General features: G+C 43.9%; 1 long non-coding RNA gene across 3 annotated transcripts; it reads right to left on the bottom strand.

Moving 5' to 3' along the window:
* Positions 1-16169: 16169 nt before the first annotated feature.
* Positions 16170-21262, bottom strand: LOC134481022 (uncharacterized). Of its 3 annotated transcripts, none has more exons than XR_010056174.1 (3): positions 21122-21262; positions 19731-19867; positions 16170-17020 (listed from the first exon to the last, which is right to left on the bottom strand). It is a non-coding gene; the product is annotated as an uncharacterized LOC134481022 (long non-coding RNA). The 3 variants fall into 3 exon arrangements; XR_010056175.1 differs by lacking the exon at positions 21122-21262 and adding an exon at positions 20055-20396; XR_010056173.1 differs by lacking the exon at positions 21122-21262 and having other exon boundaries at positions 19731-20396.
* Positions 21263-22537: the final 1275 nt, after the last annotated feature.

The following is a 22537-nucleotide window of genomic DNA, read 5'->3' as shown; positions in this document are numbered from 1 at the left end:
AATATTATTGTGTTGTGTGTTCTTTTATGTGAGGGTTTGAGTGTAGGAAAGTGTGTGGTTGGGATGTGTTTCAGCCAAGATATCTAGCAGATATCTGGGCACTGCGGTACAGAGCTAGTGGGGTAAAAGACACCATTACTCTTTATTATTTTTATAATTTTACAACAACACGTAAACTACATAGGACCACTTAAGGAAAGACATCATGGACCCACACTTAAGATGAAGCTAATGTGATTTATGTTGGACATGGGACTTGCTTTGACAATTACTGTTATGGTTACTATTAATGTATGAAATTCTTGTTTGAAATCTAGCACTTAACAATTAGACACAGGTATCACATAATTTCTATTTATTGATATGCTGCAAGGGCCTAGGTTTGACCCATAGAACTGACATATATATTAAATATATTGATTTCTTTATCTGAAACGATAAGATATTTAATCTGCTTTGCTCTATAAAATGTTCATATGTATTTCTCATGTATATTTACAAATAATATCTGTTATATACTATATAGATTTTTAATGTAGCTATATATCCTGAAGTAACTATGTACTATATGTATGTAAGGTGCTAGTCATGTGATGACTGGTCTGGGTAAGAACCAGAAGGAGAAGAGCTAGAAATCATTCTACATGTGGAGAGAGGTGCCTGGACACACTGCGAAAAGAAAATCTTTTCCCATGTTCACTTCAATCCTCCAGTGTGTCCAGGAGAGCTTCTGTGCACTCTCAGAAGGAATTCTACTGTAGACATAATGTCTTTGTGCACTGTGTAAAGATTATCCTTGTGTTAGTCGGAGGCTGACTTCTCTATCCCACAATCTGGTTTCAATCTGCACAGGCCATTTTTGTAATGCTTATGTTAAGAGTCTCCTGTCTCAAGTTTGTATAAACAATGCACACCATTTATTCTCTGTCTTGTCAATAAAGGCTGAAAAGGCCAACAACTAGGTAATAAAGAGAATAGGGTGGGACTTCCGGGAAGAGAATGGATTCTGGGAGAGAGCGAGACACTAGAGCACCGAAGGCTGTAAATGCAAGCATTATGGGGATTTTGGCTGGGAGGTGATATGATTATATTAGAGGATTCAAATAGAATTATAATGCCTAGTTATTGTGCTTTTAAGCTGTAAATAAATTTTAGTCTCTTTGTGTCATCATTTGGGGACTAGCTAGGTTTAGGAAAACTCCTGCTGTATTAATTTCCGGCTCACATTTATAATAATAATAACTGATTCATTCTACCATCTCCACTTTATCCCTCCAGTGTGTCAAGGACAGCCTCTGTGCGCCTTCAGAGAGAGTTCTATCTTCCTCTTTTATATTTCCAACATAGGATCCAAAACAGTCACCACATGAGAGTTACCATTTATGAACCCTGTCCACAGCCATGTGAGGTAGCCTTTCCATGCCTCCTGTACTTGTGTAAAGAAAAGGAAACAGTACCATCTCTCTTCACTTTGCAGGGATTTTTTTTTAAATCTCAAACTGCACATTGACATGGAAGACTAGAAAACTACAGAGCCTTCAAATGTGTGCAAGGCTCACCTCACTGCGTCTGCTAGAGGTCTCTGGGGATTAGATGGTACCCTCTGGCATTTGCTGCTTCCTTCCCTGTGGCTGTTGAGCTTCCCCCACTACCCAGTTCCTCTCATCTGCCTGGCCATGTCAGCACTTAAATGTAATCTAATGTCTCATTTTCATTTCCCTAGAAGTGATGTTCCAGATCAGGGCTCTGGCATTGGAGTGTGCCATAGTTCATTCTCAGGACTTCCCCGGGGCGCAGAGGCACGTTTATCCTCATATGTCTTATCTTGTCAGCTCTTTCGTGCTTTCTCATCTAAATAGAAAAGGCCTTAGCTTTAGTTTCACCAATGTGTAATTCCAAATGAGTCTATTAGTCAATGTTTTGTGACTATAAGGATACACCTGAACCAGGACACTGGTGAAGCAAAGAAGCTTCACCATCACCCCAGGGATCAAGCTCCACAACAGATCCCGGAGGTACGCTGAAGCTATATGTAGAGAATAGCAACCCCATTTGCTGTTGCCTCAGGCCCATCCCCTGCTTGTCTCTGGCCTTCCCTCTCATGCTTACTAAAACAACCGACACTTGCTTGTGTGATATAGAGGGTTGGCCTTCTCTAATACTCCATGAAAGAGGCAGGATGTTATACCTGGGCATGGCGGACACCTCAGGGCACTGAGGTAGGTGGACAATCCAGGCTACTAAGTGCGATCCTGTCTCAAAAATGAAAATTAATCAAATTGAATTTCCATGGTTGGTTTTTACAAACGGACTGGGGCTGGATCACTTTAGACAGGTTACCAACAATGCCTGGTACAGTGGTTCTCAACCTGTGGGTCAAGAAGAAGTTGTATATCAGATGTCCTGAGCATCAGGTATTTACATTATGGTCCATAACAGTAACAAGATCGCGGTTATGATGTAGCAACAAAAATAATTTTATGGTTGTAGCTATATTGAAAGGTTGAGAACCAGTGGGTACGGATTCTATAATCTCTTCCTGGTGATCATAGAAATGTAAAGAACTCTACAACAGCACATTATCCATGTAATTAACCAAGTTATAAATCCATGCTGGCCTAGGCACCTGTGGACGTTTTTCTCAATGGTTTTCATATCATACACTTGGAATGACTGCAATTCGACCAACTATGGGCAAGAAATTCAGAGGAAGCTCTGGTTTACTTGAATATGTTCAGGTACAGTAACCTTAGAGGGCTGGTAAGCTTTCATTTCAGTCTCGTATCACATGGATATTGAGTTTGTAGTATTCAACCATTAAAGGTACTTGTCAGATTTAACTATCCAGTGTGGCAAAGACTAAAGACTCTTTTATCCAGAGAGCAACCAAGTAAACACACCTTACCAAAGTCAGTAACCCAGTGAGAAGCCAGGGTAGTTTTTTGATTTCGTTTTACATTAAATGAGATTTTATTTTCCATGCGACCCGTGACTTTCCACTCAATCTCAACTTGATGCATTGTTTTTCTCCTCGTAACAATCTCATGGAAGTTAAGGCTCAGGGCCAAACCCAAATGCTACTCTGTTGAGGCAAAGTGTGGCAATGCCAAGAAAGGAAGATGGCAACTTCAGCTTAGTCTGAGTCCTCTGTGTCAGACTCAAGCCTAACACATCCAATGGTAGCTAAGGGTTTTCTCTTCCTACCATAAAATCAGTGAGCACACTGGCAACATCAAATCCCACCTGGGAAAAGACCAAACTGGTCGGTTTCTCTGGGCAGCGGCAGTGCTTCTGAAGCACCTCTTCCTAGGAGAAGCAAGCTTGCTTATCTTTACTGTGGAGGACTTTCTTCTCCCCACTCCCTACCTCATTAAGTCCTAAACTCACATGTGTAGACAGTTGTGCTCCCCCTCTGACTCACAATTTTAAGTCACTTGTTCTAGAAGCATTCTCTGATGTGACACAGAAAAAAGTCAACAAATCTGTCCCCTTCTTTTCATGGCACCTCTTTGCTTTGAACATCATGAACTCTCTTAGTTTGCTTTCTGTTGCTGTGGTAAAATGTTCTGAACAGAAGTAACTCAGAGAGGAAAGGGTTTATCTAGCATACCCTTCCAAGGCCTGTGGTTGAGAGGGTAGGAACTTAATCAGGAAATGAAACAGAAACCATGGAGGAATAGTGCTTACTAGTACATTTGTGTTCTCTCTCTCTCTCTCTCTCTCTCTCTCTCTCTCTCTCTCTCTCTCTCTCTCTCCATATTTCTTCTCCTCTCCTCCACAGCTTCTTCAGCAAGCTTTCCTCCACAGTCCAGTCACACACATCTGCCTAGGGATGGTACTACCTACCGTGGGCTGGACACTCCACCATAAATTAGCAATGAAGAAAATGTCTCACAGACACACCCTCTGGCCAGTCTGTCCCAAGCAGTTGGAACTCCTTCAGATAACTCTGGATAGTGTGAGTTTAACAGCTGAAGCTAAGTAGAAAATAAATATTCTCTTTTAGACAAAGGAATACTCCTTTCTTTTTGTATGGTATGTTTGACAGTTTAAACACTTACCTGCCATCCATCCTACAACTATGCTACGGGAACACCCTCACGTACATTGACCCATTAGGAATTAGAAAGACAGAGCTTTTGAAAGACCACTCACTTTATAGGTGCCATATAAGGGATTTGGGACCAACCCTGGTAAAGCCAGTTACATTTTGTCCAATTTCCCAGTACGATGGAGCCTGTCAAGCCCTGTATAGGTAATGCTAATCAGTCAATATAATTTTACAAGGCTGAAATAAGCCATGGGTTCTTTGCAGGGCTACCTGGTCCTGTGTGGTCATTTAAACAATCACCGTTATACAAATAAAACATTAAGACTATATAGAACGCACACACACAAACACACACAAACACACACACACACACCTAAAAGATGTGTAACTAAAATCCTTAGATAAGGCCTCATCCTTCTCCAGCCTGTGCGTAGTAGCACTTGAACACCCCAAAGGAGGAAGCAGGACTCAAAATCATACCAACCCAGTCACAATATCATTGATCTACAATGCTGTCCTGCCTGCAACACATGCTATGCAATGACGGCACACAGCTTGTGGGAGTAAACAACCAAGCTCTCATTTGACTTGAGGCCCACTCCATGAGATAGAAACCATACCCAACGCTGCTTGGGAGAACAAGAACCAGAGGGTAGAGACCTAGAATACAACCAAACACTATAAGTCTTAGAAAAAACCGTAGTAATAAAATGTCACCTAATGATATTCTGCTAGTGCCTTAGCCATCATCACAGGCCTTCCTCCTGCAGCAGATAGGAACAAATATAGAAACCCATAGCCAAAGAGAGGGGGGAGGGGGAGGGGAGGGGGAAAGAGGAGGGGAAGGGAGAGGGAGAGGCCTTGGAATACCCAGTTCTAAATGGGAAGTTATTTCAGAGAACACCACAGAAGAGGAGTCAGAAAGAGTGTAAGAGCCAATGGGGATGGAAGAGACCAGAAGAACGAGGACCTCTAATTCAACTGAGCGAAACTCACTTGAACTGACAGAGACTGCACAGGTTTATATGGGTCTGCACAGGTCCTCTTTGTAGATATTATAGCCTTCAGCTTGGGGTTGGTATGGGATCCTTGAGTGTGCAAGGGTAGGTCTGTGACTTCTGTGCCTTCTCTTGGGCTTCTTTCCTTCTTCTGGTTTGCTTGTCCAAATAGAATGGATTTTTTCTTTACTGTATTCTATTTTATTTTGTTATGTCCTGTTGATATCTCTCAGAAGCCTGTTCTTGTCTAATGAGACACAGAAAAGGAGTGGATGTGGATGGGAAGGAAGGTGGGGGAACTGGGGTGGAGTAAAGGGAAGGTAAACTAATCACAATATGCTGCATGAGAAAAGAATCTATTTTCAATAAAAAGGAACAAATAAAATGCCCTTCTGGACTTGTGTATCTCAAAAAAAGAAAACTAAAACAAACAATAAAACCCCAAGTCTCTACTCCTTCATATTATGGGAAATGCTCTACTTTGCAAGCCTTTAGAGGAAGAACAAATCGTATGTTTCTGGGTTGGCACTTTGCTCTCTAGAGTCCCATTTCAGTTTCTCTTTTGTCTCCCTTGGCTCCCTAGTCACGATTTGGTGAATGATGTCATCTTTCCACATGTCTTCATTCCGCCACACAATCAGCCATCCTCAGGTGTTCACACTCTTTTGTTCCACTAATAAGGGCAGTAAGGAACACAAAAGAGCAAATATATTGGGGTTGGGGATTTAGCTCAGTGGTAGACCACTTGCCTAGCAAGCGCAAGGCCCTGGGTTCGGTCCCCAGCTCTGAAAAAAAGAAAAAAAAAAGAGCAAATATATTAAAACTGAACAACAGATAGTACTAACATTGTAGTCTGTGGGCACCAACCTTGCAGGAATCCCTCATGTTACAACCTCTCTATAAACTTCTCTAATTCCATCATTAAGAAAATGAGAATTCTCTTCATGTGCGTATATAAATCCAAGCATATGCATGAAATCACTGCACGTTACCAGGCACAGTAGCTTATCCCAGCACAGGGTTAACTTACACTTCCAGAATGATCCTTCCAATGTGTTCTTCTCTTCCTATGTTCATGGAAGAGAAATAATTTCTGGTTAGTATAGCAAAGAAGAAAAAGGAGGGTGAGGAGGGAGGAGAGGATTGAAGGAAAGGAAGGAGGGGCTGAAGGGAGGGAAAGGAAGGTCGGGAACTGGCTCATACACAGGAGGTTTCAAGACTGTGCACCCTCAGAACATCTATTTCTTATTGTAATCAAAAGTCTCTACTGAATCAGACTAGGGGTACAGTACATTTGGATTTTTTTTATAAATCAGATTTTAATTTAGCAAACAAAGTTGTGGGTTTCATTTTGCTGTTTTCATACATACTTCATTATTTGTTTCCTTCCATCCCCTTCGTAAGTCTCCCTCCACACTGTCCTCCTGGCCCCCAGTTTTGCTCTCTTTCCTCTCCTGAACACTCTCCATTCGCTCTCATGACAGACTTCCTCTGATTCAGAGAGTTCAGCCGCAGGTCTGCAAATCCCTAAATCCCCACAGCAAAGAAAACTGAAGGTGACAAGGATTAAAGCAGGGGTCCCGATCCTGTTTCTAGAGACCTGAATAGAAGACATTAGCTTCAAATTATGAAGGTCGACCTCAATGAAAGGGTGTCAGCCTTTCCTTGTCAATCTTAAGTGTCAGGATGACACTGTGTTGACTTCATAGTCTACATGGGTAATAGGAGAGAACCCAGCAGTGTACTTGATGCTCGATGTGTTTGTGATGTGGGAGTCAGTCCTCAGGAACGAAGACTAAAGAGAGAAAGATCTCTTGCATCCAAGTTCCAAGAAGAATGGACAACTGTGTAGAAAGATGGCTGGGCAGAAAGGTCTGAAGAGGAAGCCAGTTGGGCTTGGACGTGTTCCAATTCCTGTTGGTCTCTCCATGTAGCGTTCCTTCGATTCCGCTATGGGACGTAACAGTAGTCATAGGAGGGACTTCAGAGGCAAATGCTTGAGAGTATCGCCCTTCCAGGCTCCATGGTCCATCTTGGGACAAAAGTTCCGTTTTCTACGAGTCACTCGATAAAGAAAGAGGAGGGGTTAGAAACAAGACGAAAGCTATAACTTTGCTTTCAAGGTTCTCCAAAAGTACCTTCAAAATACTCAGCCTAGCAAGATGTCCTCCCGTTCTCAGCCCTTGCTATAGAGAACAAGTCTATGTAGAGTCCTAGCTTCCATCCTTCTTCCTGCCCTCTGAGGCAGCAACCATCTTACGGCAATATATTCAAGAGAGAGTTTTTTAAAAAAACCTTTTCCTCACTTACTGCTTTAGAAACAGAATCCACAGCCTAATTGAGAATCCTTTCTGCCCAATTACTCCATTCCTAGTTTTTTTCAAGCAGCAGAGTTGCTGTGGAATTATGTACTGTATAATTTCATCATTTAGCGATATGTAAATGGGGAGAAGAAAGGAAGAAGGAAAGAGCCAACGCGGAGGAGCAAGCCCTGCTGTGAATATCTGTGTGGAGGGATGGGTGAGGAGGCCTGTGCACACAAGGGAAGAGCCTGAACCCTGACGAAGCTCAGTTCATTTCTAGTCTGCACTCACACACCGCTCTGCACATAGGCAACTCGTATCTTCTCGGACTCCTAACTTCTTTGCTGAAATTTTAGCCATTTGTTCTACCTCCTGGATCAAAGTAGAGTTCACCTCAACTTAAGAATGAATGAAGGAGACCCTGCTTTGCCTCTCTCACAAGTTGTTCACGCAAAATGAAGTAATGGGATGACCACGGCCACTTTTAATAAGAAAGTCTGAAACATGGAATATTATGCGTAAAGTGTCTTAGAGCCTACTGGAGAAGATACTAGAAAACATCAAAATGAAACAATGATAAACAAAATACCCAAACACAGAAAACTACTTTCCTTGCCTTATTGATAAAGAGGTCTGCTTCCCAGAAACACAAATAAAACAGTGTTTTAATGTACTGGTGCATGTCTGCCATAGAGGAAGTCACTTTTAACTCCCCTTGCTGTCTGGCCTGTTCTAAGGATGACAAGGAGGTAGATCACAGGATCATTTTCTCCATGAGTTTTGGTAAACTCTCCTGCACCATGCATTCCCAGATGCTGTTCATATCTGGGGCTTACAAGACAGACCCTTCATGGCTGTTTTCGTTCAGCCTTACCTGCAGAGGCTCTGCACGCTCTCCCTGTAATCTGGAGGGGAGAGTCTGAATTGAGAAGGTAGCAGAGATGAACCCCTTCAAACGGGTAGAGGGAACCATTTTATCATGATTTTATACAACCTAGGCTCGCTTGCCCAGATGCAAGACCACCCACGGTGGGATGGGCAAAGGAGAAAATACCACACAGACTTGTCTATACATGAACCTTATAGATGCATTTTCTCAACTGATGGTCCTTCCCAGGTAACTCTAGTTTATATCAAATAGGCAAAAACCAACCAGTGTAGTAGCATGGATATATATATATATATATATATATATATATATATATATATGTATATATGTATATATTATATATGTATATATAGATATATAGATAGAGAGAGATATAGATATAGAGATAGAGATAGAGATATAGAGATAGAGATATAGAGATATAGAGATATAGATACGGATATGGATATAGATATATATGATCATATCTATCCTCTTTACCCCCAACATTTCCCCTATCAACTTTATGTCTTTATATATGTTAGTAGAACAAATGTTGGGAGCAAAGGGAGTAGCTACGATCCTGGTTCATTATATAACCATATAAAATTCTCATGAATAAAGAGAAAATAATTAAATTACTCAATTCACCCATTTTCATCGGCCAGCACAACCAGCAAAAAAATGGGCCTCAGCCCCCATGCCTCCCTGAGTGCCAAGCTTTGTCATACCTGAAGCCAATGGGCAGGGGAATCTTTGGGAAAGCATGGGTTTGCTATTATTGGACCTAGAACTGAACATTGGCTCTGCCGAGTGCAATTCTGTGACTAGCCTAGACTGAGAACTGAGGCAATGATACTCACCTCCATTGACTATCAGGAGCAAAAAGCTATGGGACCCCCTCTAGGAACCAGTTCAGGCACAGCCCCACGCTATGCCTATGTCATGGGGAGAGAATCAAGAAGTGAGCACAGAAACAAACCCGAAAGTAGGTTCATGTTCTCCATGGATGCAGCAAATCAAACAGGTTGGAATGGTGCCTGAACAGATCCAGCGACCACTTACGGATGCTCTGAACAGATGACATTAGCTGGAGCGGGAAGGAAGGTAATGAGACAGTCATAGAGAAATGGTTTCTGAGATAATCAGAAGCTAATCGTTGCCTAGTACCTGAGACTACAGTCTTCCCCTCAGGACTCACTGAGCCATGGTGGCGTTCTCCTAGAGCCAGAACTCAGTCTGTTCAGTGAACCAAAGTTCTCTTGCTCAGGCTCAGATTTCTCATTTTAGAAGTCCAGGGAGGTTTCTCCATGTCTACCCTCAGTCAGAGATAACTTGTCTCCAAACTCTTGTGCCCTTTTTTTCAATATTTATTCAAAACTGTCATATCCCTGGTCTCACTATTCTAATTGTACATCCTAGAAGCCACAGACACCTTCACACCTGACTTCAGCAGTGGCCAGGTTTGACTGCTCTGAAAGTACTCAGAGGAGACCCTCGGTGAGGTCAGTAATAGCTCAAATGCACCCACGAGGAAATCCCACCAAGTCTGTTAAAGTGTAGGGAAAAGGTCCACAGGTAACATAAATACACATCGATTATCTTTGTGCATCATTATGGATGTATGGGACACTGGCAATGTATATAACTTAATAAAAGATGCTGTTGGGATCACAGAGATTAGTCATATACATTCTGGGCTCTAAGGGAATTCTGAGTGTGAAGAAGACAGAATTTTAACTGTACATATGATTAAAATGCAAAATAATTGACACTGCAGGAAAGAAATACAAGCAACAGAAATGAAATATGTTATTTTCCTGAAGCTGAACCATAGGAAACTTTTCAATGTGGGTAGCATTTGGCCGAACCTTGACAGGTTTAGATACTCACCACATATATAACTTACACTCTATTAACATTCTAGTACATATTCCCTCTGACCCTTAGTTAACAAAATCTAAGCGGAAGGAACGCCAGTCAGTGGTGGAGGCAGGACTTTGAGTTTGCACGCATCCACATGGAGGGAAAGGTGTCCAGCTCCTATAGTTTTCTATAGGATTGGTCTGTCCCTCTGTTGAGAAGCCTCAGTCCCACACAAGGCTTTCTCTGTCTCTGGTCACAAGCACACAAGGAGGCATCGTTTGGAGTTTATGTGGAGACAGTACCCATCATTGCTCCCTTAATCTCCATGAGGAAATATCACAAACTAGTCTCGGTCCTAAGAACTGGAATTTTTGGCCAAATTATGACATTTGTTCTTAGCAACTCATTTGAGAGATGTTGTGAGAAACAGCCCTTTATATCAGAAAAACAGGAAATGGCTACCCGAAGGCTCTAATCGCTTTAGATCCTTAGGGATGCTGTATGCTCTAAAACCCTTCTTCCCTGTTGGCATTTCCCTCTGAATACCCTACAGGCAGATTGGGCTCAGCAGATGTGCTGAATTTATTTTGTTCATTCTCTTTCCCAACCCTGTTCCCTTTCCCCAAATTCTGACTAGCCCTTTATCTAATTCGCAACTGAAGCTAGGGCACGTCATTCCTTTTGTGTAGTTGCTCAATCGCTACTTTTCCTGCTTCCTTACCATCCACATGAAATGATTTGCCAAAGGCAGACACATTTATGTCCTCAGTGTTTACATCTTCCTCATGTTTACCACCCCATTGCCAATGCTTTTCACTTGGCTATTACACAACTTCCAATAGCCACCTCGCCCTACCTGCCTCTCTTAGGCCTTGTCTATACCATTGCTGGAATGGCTTTTTCAGAAAGATGGAATATTCTTATAATTTTCTCTGCATGGAAAATATGCCTTGGTGACTTTGCTGTGATAAAAGACCATGACCAAGGCCACTTATAAAAGAAAGCATGTAATTCTGGGTCTATGGTTAGAGTCCATGACCATCATGGTGGGAAGCTTCAGCAAACAGGCAAGCATGGCACAGGAGTAGTAGCTGAATTCACATCTTGAGACTGTAAACTTAGTGGGCTTTTGAAACCTTAGAGACTGCCCCTCTGACACACCTCCTCTACAAGTCCACACCTCCTAATCCTTCCCAAATAGTTTCACCAACTGGGGACCAAGAATTCAAATATATGAGCCTATGGACACCACTCTCATTCAAACCAGCACAGGACACAACTGATTTTATATGGCATTCCCAGTCTTCCCACTGCCCCACACTTTTATCTCACTCACATTCCAGCATCTGTTTCCTCAGCTCTCTAACCCAATAAAATCTTAGCTATTCTTTAAGGTAGTTCAAGTATCGCATTCTTTATGTCGCCCCTCTTGATCCTCAGCCTTTATATTGAAATTCACTCTGATGGGCAGCAATTTCCTTCTGATTGAAACACTCCCACCAGAGAGGGGAGAGGCTCCTGAGACTTAGAAAGTGAGCAAACTTCATATATCTGAGAAAGACAAAACATTCAAGATTAGCAAGGCCCCAAGCCAGAGGTTCTACAAGCAGTAAAGGAATGCTAGGGGTAGAGACTATCTAAGACCAGCCTAGCTTCTAGGGGAAGACTCTTGGCTCTGTTGTGTTACCTGCAAATTATGCAGAGTTCCAGGAATGCAGATGTAGTGAGCTTCTGGTATTGGGATGGGCTTTTCACTGAAGGGGCAGCTGCTTTTAAATCATCCCAGCTCTGTCAGTAACTCCTCACCAGTATTCAGGTAAGCAATCCCAATAAATTCATTGAGTTACTTAGTTACACTTTGGAGTAATTGATACTTTAGTCTGTTGTCAGTTCCTTTTCTGAGATGAGTAGGTGTGTGTGTGTGTGTGTGTGTGTGTGTGTGTGTGTGTGGTATGTGTGTGGGGTGTGTATGTGTGGTGTGTATGTGTGTGTGTATGTGTGTGTGTATGTGTGTACGTATGTGGTGTGTGTGTGTGTGTGTGGTATGTGTGTGGGGTGTGTATGTGTGGTGTGTATGTGTGTGTGTGTGTGTGGTATATGTGTGGTGTGTATGTGTGGGGTGTGTATGTGCGGTGTGTGGTGTGTGTTTGTGTGTGTGTGTGTGTGTGTGTGTGTGTGTTCCCAGCATAATCTCCCACCCCGGCTTCCATTGTGCTTTCCAAGCTACAAATTGTTCTTTTGTGTGGTAAATAGAAGAATAACACCCACTATTGCAAGCATCCCCGGAACCTCTGGATTCATTGTTATTTTACCTAGATCTGCAGATGTCATTAGACTAAGGTTCTGCAAATGAGAACATTGCCTTGCATCACTGGGTGGGCCCAGTGCAATGGCAAATGTCCTTACCTGAGGGAGGCAGGAGGTCAGAGAGGACAGAAGGAGCTTTGCAACTGTTTTCGAAGATGGATCAAGGTGATGGGAGTCAAGGAAGGTAGGTGGATCCTAGGATCTGGGAGAAGCAAGCACAATATGCTCTCCAGAAGCCTCTAGAAGGTTGAAGCCCTACCATACTCACATAAATTCCCATCCCCAGTACAAGGTGATTGCACTCTGTGTTGTTTCAAGATTGGTAATAACTTGTTTATGCTTCAATAGCAGACTAAGATACTCTACATGTATTTACTTATTTGCCTTTTATTATATCATTCTTTAAATAATACACTCCCTGAGAATGGGATCAACTGATCAGATTGATTGCCACATCCACTCGGTACCTAGCACAAGGATCTGCACAATGGAGATAGCTAACATGACTTTAAATCTAATGGAAATGTCATATCACTTGGGGTATTTGAATTGAAATAAAATCAAACCACTGATAACTAGATTGAAATGGTAGTGCCTGTGAACTGGGTGAGGGGAAACACACACGTGGGCATCATTTCAGCTGGTTGCCTTTCAGGAGATGCTTCTGCCAGACCCAATGTAAGCCTTAGCAATGACAGGAAATTCCTTAAGCAGCTCTTTGAAGTGACATTGCTTTGGGGCTCACGCTGTTATTTAACCTCCTTGGTACTCTGGTATTGTTTCTTTTCTTATTTAATTTTCCACAGGAATAAATGTTCATACTCTGTTAAAGAAAGATAAACCCAGGGTCTTAGCTAGTTATCTCAATTAGGAGCTGTTTTCAGTGAGTCTCCTGCCTCCTCTCAGTTACCTCTGCTCAATGCATTCATTCACACGTTCTCTGACACACACACACACACACACACACACACACACACACACACACACACACTAGCTCAACAAATATCAAGACTATTCTGTAGGTCTTGATAAGGGTCCAGAGAAGAAAAAGTATTGATTGTCAAAGCATATGCATTACAGAAGGGAGAGGATGCACACAAGGTAGAGAGGAAACTATGACATATGAGATACTGTTACTTTTTCTGTATTGTGATAAAATACCCTGACAATTACAACTTAAAGGAGAAAGGGTTTATCCTGGCTCACAATTTAAGGGTATGGCCTGTCGTGAAGTCAGCCAGAATTTGAAGCAACTAGTCACATCCATCCACAAGAGGAAAGAGAACAAAGGAATCCCTTCTGTTCCTGAGTTCTGTCATAATAAAGCAGGATCGCAGGGGAATTGTACCTCCCACTGTGGACCTATCAAATTCATCCAGATCCACATGCAAAACCATTTCAATCCTTACTCAAAAGATCATCTAATTTCAATGCAAATACCCATGAAAGAGACAGGAGGTAAGTCTTTCCACTGAGTTTAATAATCAAGGCCATCCAAAACAAATAATTTAAATAAAGATAATCTTCCAGCAGCTGTGTTCAGGGTGCCCATTGTTCAGATGATTCTAGGTTCTGTCAAGTTGACAACACCAACTGTCACAGAACTACAAGGTGTGCATTACACAGCTACTTATTTTCTTCTTCATAATTTCTGTAACTTCTATCACATAGGCAAGGCTGAGGTAACTGTGAATGCTCTTGGTCCAAGAATACTCAAGGCCCAAGCTTTCTCTCCCTGAAGTCTTATCTCAACACACACACACACACACACACACACACACACACACACACACACACATATGGCTTCCCATTTAGCAGTGAAGATGTTCCGTGTCACAGTCTACATGGACAAAAGTTCTCCTTTTCCAAAGGGAAGTCAGCATCCCTTCTTATTAGCACTCAGTGAGCCCACAAACGGAAACAGCATCCCTTCTCACTGGCACTTAGTGGGTCCACAAAGGGAAGTCAGCATCCTGTCTCATTGGCACTTAGTGGGTCCAAATTATTACATTCTTCTTGCCATAAATCATGGTTGCTCTGTTGCTAATTTACTGTGTGGTTTGGAAAATGCTCATCCAGTTTCTTCTGATGCCTATTCCTCCCTGTCTACCTCCTATGAATATTGTGGCAGCAAATGTGATAAAAATCAATAAGCGATGTTGCAGACTAAAAGCTATTTTTATATTCTGCCCTTAAAGTAATAATAGTTATTTTAATCTAATATTTACATGAATAATTATTGCTGTTTTTCTTATTGTCTCCTCACTATTATTAATATGGGGGATTGTTATTTGCTTCCAAGCACCAGACAGCTGTCATTTGTCAAGTGATTTACTTGCCTCATGATAAAAATCAGGGTGAACTCAAAGTCCTCTTCCATAAAAAAACACATCTCTCCCATCAGGACCACAGTAGCAGATTTTTAGCCAACGTGAAAGTGTTTATTGTGACACAGAAGGGATGACCTATTTCTGAGCCTTCCACAGGTGTGATCTGATCACTCTTAGATGGACAAGGATCTGCCTCTGCCCAACTGGTGACTGGACCTTCCAGGGTCAACTGGGATACAATCATGGGATACAATCATGGGATACAATCATGGGATACAATCTGTAGACCCTTTTTTGTTTCATTCTCTGTTATACATAGTTACACCCCCCTCCTTTTGTTTCTTTTGTTTTGTTTTATTGACACAGTGTTTCTCTGTGTAGTCTTCGTTGTCCTGTAGACCTGGTTGACCTTGAACTCAGAGATCTGCCTGCCTCTGCCTCCCAAGTGTTGGAATTATAGGTGTGCACCACCACTGCTCAGCTCCGTGCTTTTGACTTGGCTGGCCTAAACAAATGTACCTTCTCAGGCTCTAAGGAAATCGACTCTGACTTTCAGAAGGGTGACTTCCTTCTTTTGTTGTTAGTTCCTCAAAATACTTTTGCTCCGACAAGTCCCAGGTGGACCTCCTTAATGACTTCCATCTCCCTTGTTGATGAACTACAATCAACAGAGTTCCAGTGTTATTTGTAAATGCTGCAGCTTAGCAACAGGGGTTCTCTGTTATTCATGATTAGAAATTAGTTTAAAAAAAAAAGACTTGACCCTGCATTTCTATTTCCCGGGTGAACAAGTACAGCAGCTCTCAATGGACGATCAATTCTGGGGTAGGCAATGGAATATGGAGATGTGGATCTCAGCTCTGTTACTGAGGATTTCTCTTTTCTCTGTAAAATGGGCATATACAAATTTCTTTGCAGCGAATATCGTATTTTATATTGTTAACAACCAAAATTAGACCATAGTGAAAGATTATACTGTAAGATTTTAGGGCTTGAAACAAGAAAGCTATATACTCACTTTGTGGTATTGGCTGCTCCTACCAATGCCGGGGGGGGGGGGGGATGGGTGGCAGCAGAAATTGCAAGAATAGTTGGGGCAGAGTGTGCATTTGAAGTTAGGAGAGCTAACACTATTCAGACTGTTACTCGGTCCATATTCCATACAGACACACACACACACACACACACACACACACACACACACACACAGAGAGAGAGAGAGAGAGAGAGAGAGAGAGAGAGAGAGAGAGAGAGAGCGCATTACATAATATGTAAATATGTTACTAAGTATGATAGCCACCCAATCACTCCCCTTTCTGGGCCTTTCTCAGCCTCCTTTTGATGAGTTGTTAAAGGCTCTGCTGCTAAGGCAAGACTAAGCAAGGCAAGGGTTGTTTTAAAACTTGTCAGAACCATTAGAATAGATGACTTCTAAGGTCCCCTCTGTTACCCGATAAAATGAGTTTAATTTAAAACGCTGATCATGACATTTGAAAGTCAAGTCCTCATCACTTAGGAGGGAAGGGATAGTGGAGTAGGAAACTAGGGTGGTCAACTGATGATCTAGAAGAGAGGTTGCAAGTGACACACCCTATTTGTGGAAGGACAGACAGATGGAAACTTGGCTGGGAGGTCTGTGCTGAACCCAGGGCAAGACTGGGCCTTAATCCCCTCTTCGACAAACTGAAGGGTGTCTGCATTCAGTGTGTTTTGAAGCAGTTTCCTCTTCAAAGCCGAGGGATCTAACTTTTGAGTGTAACTCCTAACAAGGCCTGGGCAAGAGGAATCAGGCCGGCCTCCCTGTGTGCTGAGGAGCGCCTGGTTGGAGCAGATGGAGTGTGTCTATCATGGCGGCTGCAAAACCAGTCTGGTCACTTCAGATGTCTCTCCAATTAACACTCATGGAGGCGGCCAACTGCTCAAGCAGCAGAATGTGATGGTGGAGAAGACGGTGGGAATGCCTGGGCCCGATGCCACACCTATTATCTAAGCCTCCTGCCTGAGTTGGGGAGGAGTGGGAGGGGCCAGCCAGACTTCACAGAATGTGGGAGGTGGGAGGAGGGGCGGGTAAAAATGGGAGGTGAGATTGCCTGCTCAGATTTCTTTAGCTTCAGAGTCCTAGAAAGTTAGAGATGGGAAAAGCTCATTCAGTAACAGCCCGTACTACACTCTTAGATTTCGTTTCCTCTTCCTCAATGCCTTTGTGCACAGGGCGCCGTCACCTCTTGCGTCTTGCTTCCTGAAGAATCTCTCTGCCTTTTCTTTTTCTCTTTTATCTTCCTTCTCAAAATCAGGTCCTACAAGACAGCCAGAGTAAGATTTCTAAAATACAAACGTGGTTGATTATATTATTCCCTTGGAGTAGTTCCTCATTGCTTTTTGAGGGGGAAAAATGTAAGCCTCATAGCCCTGCATTTTTCAACCTGAGTCACCACCCCTTTGGGGGCCAAGCGATCCTAAGACAAGAGTAGCCTAAGACCATAAGAAAACACAGATATTTACATGACAATTCGTAACGGCAGCAAAATTACAATTACAAAGTAGCAACAAAGATAATTTCACGGTTGGGGGTCACCACCAGGGAGGAACTCTATTAAAGGGTCACAGCTTTAGGAAGATTGAGAACTGTTGGTCTAGACTAATATATCTGTTCCTGGCGAATGCCACTTTGTCCCTCTTCTGTCACCCCACATTTTGTAGTCATTAGGAGAATCTTTCTGAAATTCCCCCAGTTCCTTCCCTTCCACATTTCTTCTCCTGTGTTCCTTTTCTTTGTCCTAGAAGTCCATGGCTTTTAAATCCCAATTGAGTTATAAACTCTCCTAGGAGCCACTCCTAGACCTGTGCTCCCTGGTCTCTGCTCCAAGACCTGATCTACCAACCACACCTGAGGTGTGACTGCTACCAGTCTTCACCGTCTAAGTTGGTCCTCACATGCCTCACCTTTGGCACACTGAGCTTTCGAGGGATGAGGGGTTGTTCTGCCGCCAGAAGCAAGACTGACTTTGGCAACAGATGTTTTAGTGATCTCTGGAGTCATTTTCCGCCATGGTATCCCACGGTTGCCTTCAGCTGGGACTTGCTCAAGGAAAGCTATACACCCTAACTACCTGAATCGGGGAGGCCTTGTCTTTTAACGGGCCTAGAAAGGAGGAAGTGACTCATTGGAGTCCACATAGGGGGAGGGCCAGGGACTTACACCCTTGACTCCTACACTAGCACCTCCACACTTTGGTAGTTTAAGCCAACTCTTTTCCTGTCAGAAAGAAGCACTCTCTGGATAGGGGAATTGTGCAAGGGTAAAGGAGATCAGTTGTTCTGGTGTGCCAATTCCCCAGACTCGTGGAACTCCTGTGTTTGTGGATTGGGTATTGAGAGATGTGCCACGCACGTGAAGTGGGCAGTGGGCAGTGGGCAGTGGGCAGTGGGCAGTGGGAACACAGGGCTGTCTGAGAGGTTCAGAGGCTGGCCGCAGCGGGGCTTATGTAGGGAACAAAATAAAATTATATATGACACTATCTCAGGTGGTTATGTTAGCTATGTGGGCTTGTGCTGTGTTTGTGTTGTTTTGTTTTTTAATTTGTTTTGTTCCCTTTTGTTTTGGCCAGGCGGTGGCAAAAAGACTTCCAGGATATTCCTTGTTCAAGCACGTAGGAAATCCCTGCCTGTGTTGGTCTTGGGGAAGCAAGTTTGGCTATGAGCAATTTTTCCTGAAAAATCAAAACAGCTCTTCCAAGTGGGTCCCGCTTGGAAGCTGGGCATGGCTCCTTGTGCCTGGGTGTGAGTACGAAGGGATCCGGAGGACAGAAGGGTGTCTGAAGGTCAGGCTGCTGGGAATCCAAACCTCTACGCCTGATTTACAGCCCGGGGCCTCAGGTCCCCTCCCACTCAGCCCGCAAAACCCCCCAATTTTCTTCTCTGTGAGCCAGCACTCTGCAGAGCTGTGAAATAAGATCTAAGCCATGGCTTTTTCTGGGCTTACGTATGCTGTGGATTCTTCCTTGAGATGATGGCAGAGAGGAAGAGAAGTGATTCCTGAAAGTGTGGGCAGAACACTGGGGTGAGTCAGAAAACAGAGGCCGGCCTGGAACAGACTGGAGATCATCCAGCCTCTCAGCCTCACGTTCTCCTTGGCTGCCTGACTCTCCTTTTGATTTCCTGTCTTACTGTGACTTCCAAATAAAATCTTATCGGGAAACCCAACCTACTAAACTCAAAAACAGAACTGCTCCAAGCCCCCAGGATCAAGGTTCTGCTCTGTCTCTTTGTTCTTTTCCCAAGCATCTGCCAGGATGGAGCCTGTGTGTGCCCTGCTCAGATCTCCTGGCTTCTCAGAACACAGACTGCATAGCTCTGCTGTGATCCAACACCAACATGTAAGACATGGGATGACTGATACTCAGGGAGGTGGAAAGTCTCATTTAAAGTCACATAGGGAGTTAGGGGGTGAGTTGGGGCACCTACAGACCCCCTGGTTGTTTCTTCTTCTTTTTCTTTTTCTTCTATTTCTTCTATTTCTTCTTCTTCTTCTTCTTCTTCTTCTTCTTCTTCTTCTTCTTCTTCTTCTTCTTCTTCTTCTTCTTCTCCTCCTCCTCCTCCTCTTCCTCCTCCTCTTCCTCCTCCTCCTCCTTCTTCTTCTTTTCCTCCTCTTCCTCTCCCTCTTCCTCTCCTTCCTCCTCCTCCTCTCCTTCCTTCTCCTCCTCTCCTTCCTCCTCCTCTCCTTCCTCCTCCTCCTCTCCTTCCTCCTCCTCCTCTCCTTCCTCCTCCTCTCCTTCCTCCTCCTCCTCTCCTTCCTCCTCCTCCTCTCCTTCCTCCTCCTCCTCTCCTTCCTCCTCCTCTCCTTCCTCCTCCTCTCCTTCCTCCTCCTCTCCTTCCTCCTCCTCTCCTTCCTCCTCCTCCTCCTCTCCTTCTTCCTCCTCCTCCTCCTCTTCCTCCCCCTCCCCCCCTCTTTTTCTTCTAGTAGTCTGTATTGGATGCCATGTGGGCTCTGTAAAGACTTAGTCTTACCTTAAGTTTAGCAATGAGTAAATCTCATTTTCAGTAAGGAAAAAGTTATGGGGTGGTTCTTCTCTCCAAACTTGGAGCCAGCAGTCCCACTCCACTTCACTGCATGTATAATTTCTCCTGAGCTGGTCTTCTGCCTCCTTGTTGATATAAAGTGAAAAAAGTAATCATTTCTTTTTCTTAACCCTAGCAGGACCCACCCTACCTCTGAGTCTGGCCCAGGTGTGACGCTGTGTACCTACTCCTGAGCTCTTCTAACCCAAACTTTGCCTGAATCTCTATTCACTTATTTCCAACTATGCTGATCACAGATGCTCAGCTTATTACCCAGGACTCTGCTAGGATGTTTCTGACACACTACCATCTCGATATTTTGTCTAGACATTCTCCTGACAAGTCCTTCATGTCTACAAGTGTTTGGAGAGGTGATGTGAAGGTGGGAGAGGCTAGCTGCACTCAGCTGTTTTGGGTTCTCCAGTCTTTGTATTATGGCTGTTTTTAACCAATCCCACAGCCCAACAGAACTATGCTCTCCAACTGTGAGCTCTAAGACTGTGTCAGAAGAGCATCACTGGATGATGTCCATCCAATTCAGCAGAGGTCAGATGAGACTCTCAGGTCTATTCTCATAGACTGAAGTTGTCTGGCCAAGCCCAGTCATGTCATGGGGGTAGCTGAATCTTTTCCTTTTCCCTGGATGCTACAAGATCCATATATTTTCTTTTTGCCTCCACCAAGCCACTACTTGCCCAGAATGCTCCAAGGCATCTCAAACTGAGGCTTAAAACTCCCCCCCGTCCCAAAACTATGACTGTCACCCCTCTGACAGATAAATCAGCTCTAGAAAGCCATTCCAGATATCCTTGTCTACCCTGCTGTGTCTAGCTGCCCCCTCAGAATACAGATGTCAGAATTAGATCCTCCTGGTTGCTGCCAGAGGCCAGGGGAAAGCAAAGGCTTGTCTGCTGAAAGAGATTGGCATGACAGAGGGCTGGGGAGTGGTGCCTGTATTTCCCCCTCCAGGGCAGCCTCTTCCCAGAAAGAGGCTCTGGTCTCTGTGACTAATACAGGCTAAAATTGGCTATGGGTCTAAGTCCCTTAGAGCCAAGGTGCCTGACTGCCCAGAGTTCATACCAGGAGGTCCACAAGGCCACAGTCAGGAAGGCCAGAGATGACTGTGAATTTGTGTAGGTTCCTGAAGCTCAGAGTTGGAATAAGAAACACAACCAGGGGTGGTTGTGGCCCACTGTTGTAAGATGTGGAGCTACCTGGAGGAGCTGGAGAAGAACTACAGGTCCCGTCAGTGAGGCATGTCTGTTTGCACCAAGCAAAGATGAGTATGGTTTACCAGAAATGACAGTTTGGGGGATAGATTCACACTCTGAAATAGATACCTTAAGGAGGACACTGAGACCAGTATTTCCAATTCTCAAAGCACTGTTTCTGAGAGCCTAGATCTTGCCCTTTCTTCTAAGATGCACACGTATCACAGACCACATGGCAATCCATTGTGTGACCTACCATTGTTGTCATAGAAGGCACCAGGAGGGGCTGGGGATTTAGCTCAGTGGTAAGTGCGCTTACCTAGGAAGCACAAGGCCCTGGGTTCGGTCCCCAGCTCCGAAAAAAAGAACCAAAAAAAAAAAAAAAAAAAAAAAGCACCAGGAACCACAATCCTTTCGAGGAAGCCAGGGCTGAGATAGGAGGTGAGTGTGGTACTGGGTGGAGAGCTTTAGTATGGGAGATTGTGAAGATCCTGGGCATTGCAGAACTCCACAGAGGTACCTTGGATTACAGCTAAGAGTAGAGGGGAGAAGGTGAAACCCCATCAGACTCCCTAATTCCACCTGCCACCATTGCTCATTAGATGTTGTTTCTGTATTATAGACACCCCCAGCCTCCCAGAAACCTATAAAACTTCACTGGGGATGGAGGTGTAAATCCTTCAGAAAGTGAGAGTGACTGGCCTAACCCTCTGGCCTAGTTTAGTCTAGGGCTTAGTCATTACACTGTCATGAACTATAAGAGCTGTGAGATCAGACAGAAGTTCTGAACCTTGGGCCATTCACTTTACTTTTCAAAACCCAGGCTAGGCTTCCTCTTCAAAACACCGCATGAACACTTCCCCCAGCAGGCAGCTAAGTTCAGCTAGACACCAATGACCATCTCCTAACATCAGCCAGCCCTCAATTCCTCCATTCTCAGCCCACCTCTGAAGGTCAGGCCCTGGGAGAAAGTCCAGGGTGTTAAAGTCATAGCAGGCTGCAGGGAGTGACATGTGGCCCTTCTGGCCTTGTTTTCCAGATCACAGCCATGTGATGCATTCTATTCTAGAGTAATAAGATGGATTTTTAACAACTAGGACAGGAGGCAGGGAGCCAGGATTCTTCCCCTAGGTGTGCCCCGAAGCTGCTGAGTTAGCTGTTTCCGATTCAAAGTTCCAGATGAGGGAGAAAAAACAGTGTCTCCTTCTCATTCCAACCCAACGTATGCTGGCAAAAATTGCTCAGAATGTACAGAGCCATAGATTTGTTTTAAAAGTCTGTTCTGCCTCCAGGGTCTCCCTCTAGCCCCACGGCAGTTCTACATAGTCGGCCAAGCAGGGTTATTTTTATCTCATGGCAGAGCAGGCTGTGGTCTGCAGAAGTGATGGGTTTGGTGACACAGGTCACCTGGCAACAGAGACAGACCCATGGCATACTGCACCCTGCTTCAGCCACAGTTTTCTTTGCTTTCACCCCAAGCTTAAACGCTGATAGTAAACACCACTGAAAGTGTGCTATTTCCAGTATAGAAGTAGCGTTTCCCTT

Source organism: Rattus norvegicus, chromosome 11 (genome assembly GCF_036323735.1).
Source record: "Rattus norvegicus strain BN/NHsdMcwi chromosome 11, GRCr8, whole genome shotgun sequence".
Lineage (NCBI taxonomy): Eukaryota > Metazoa > Chordata > Mammalia > Rodentia > Muridae > Rattus > Rattus norvegicus.
Note: the sequence above shows the minus strand (reverse complement) of the source record. Positions and strands in the feature narration are given on the sequence as shown.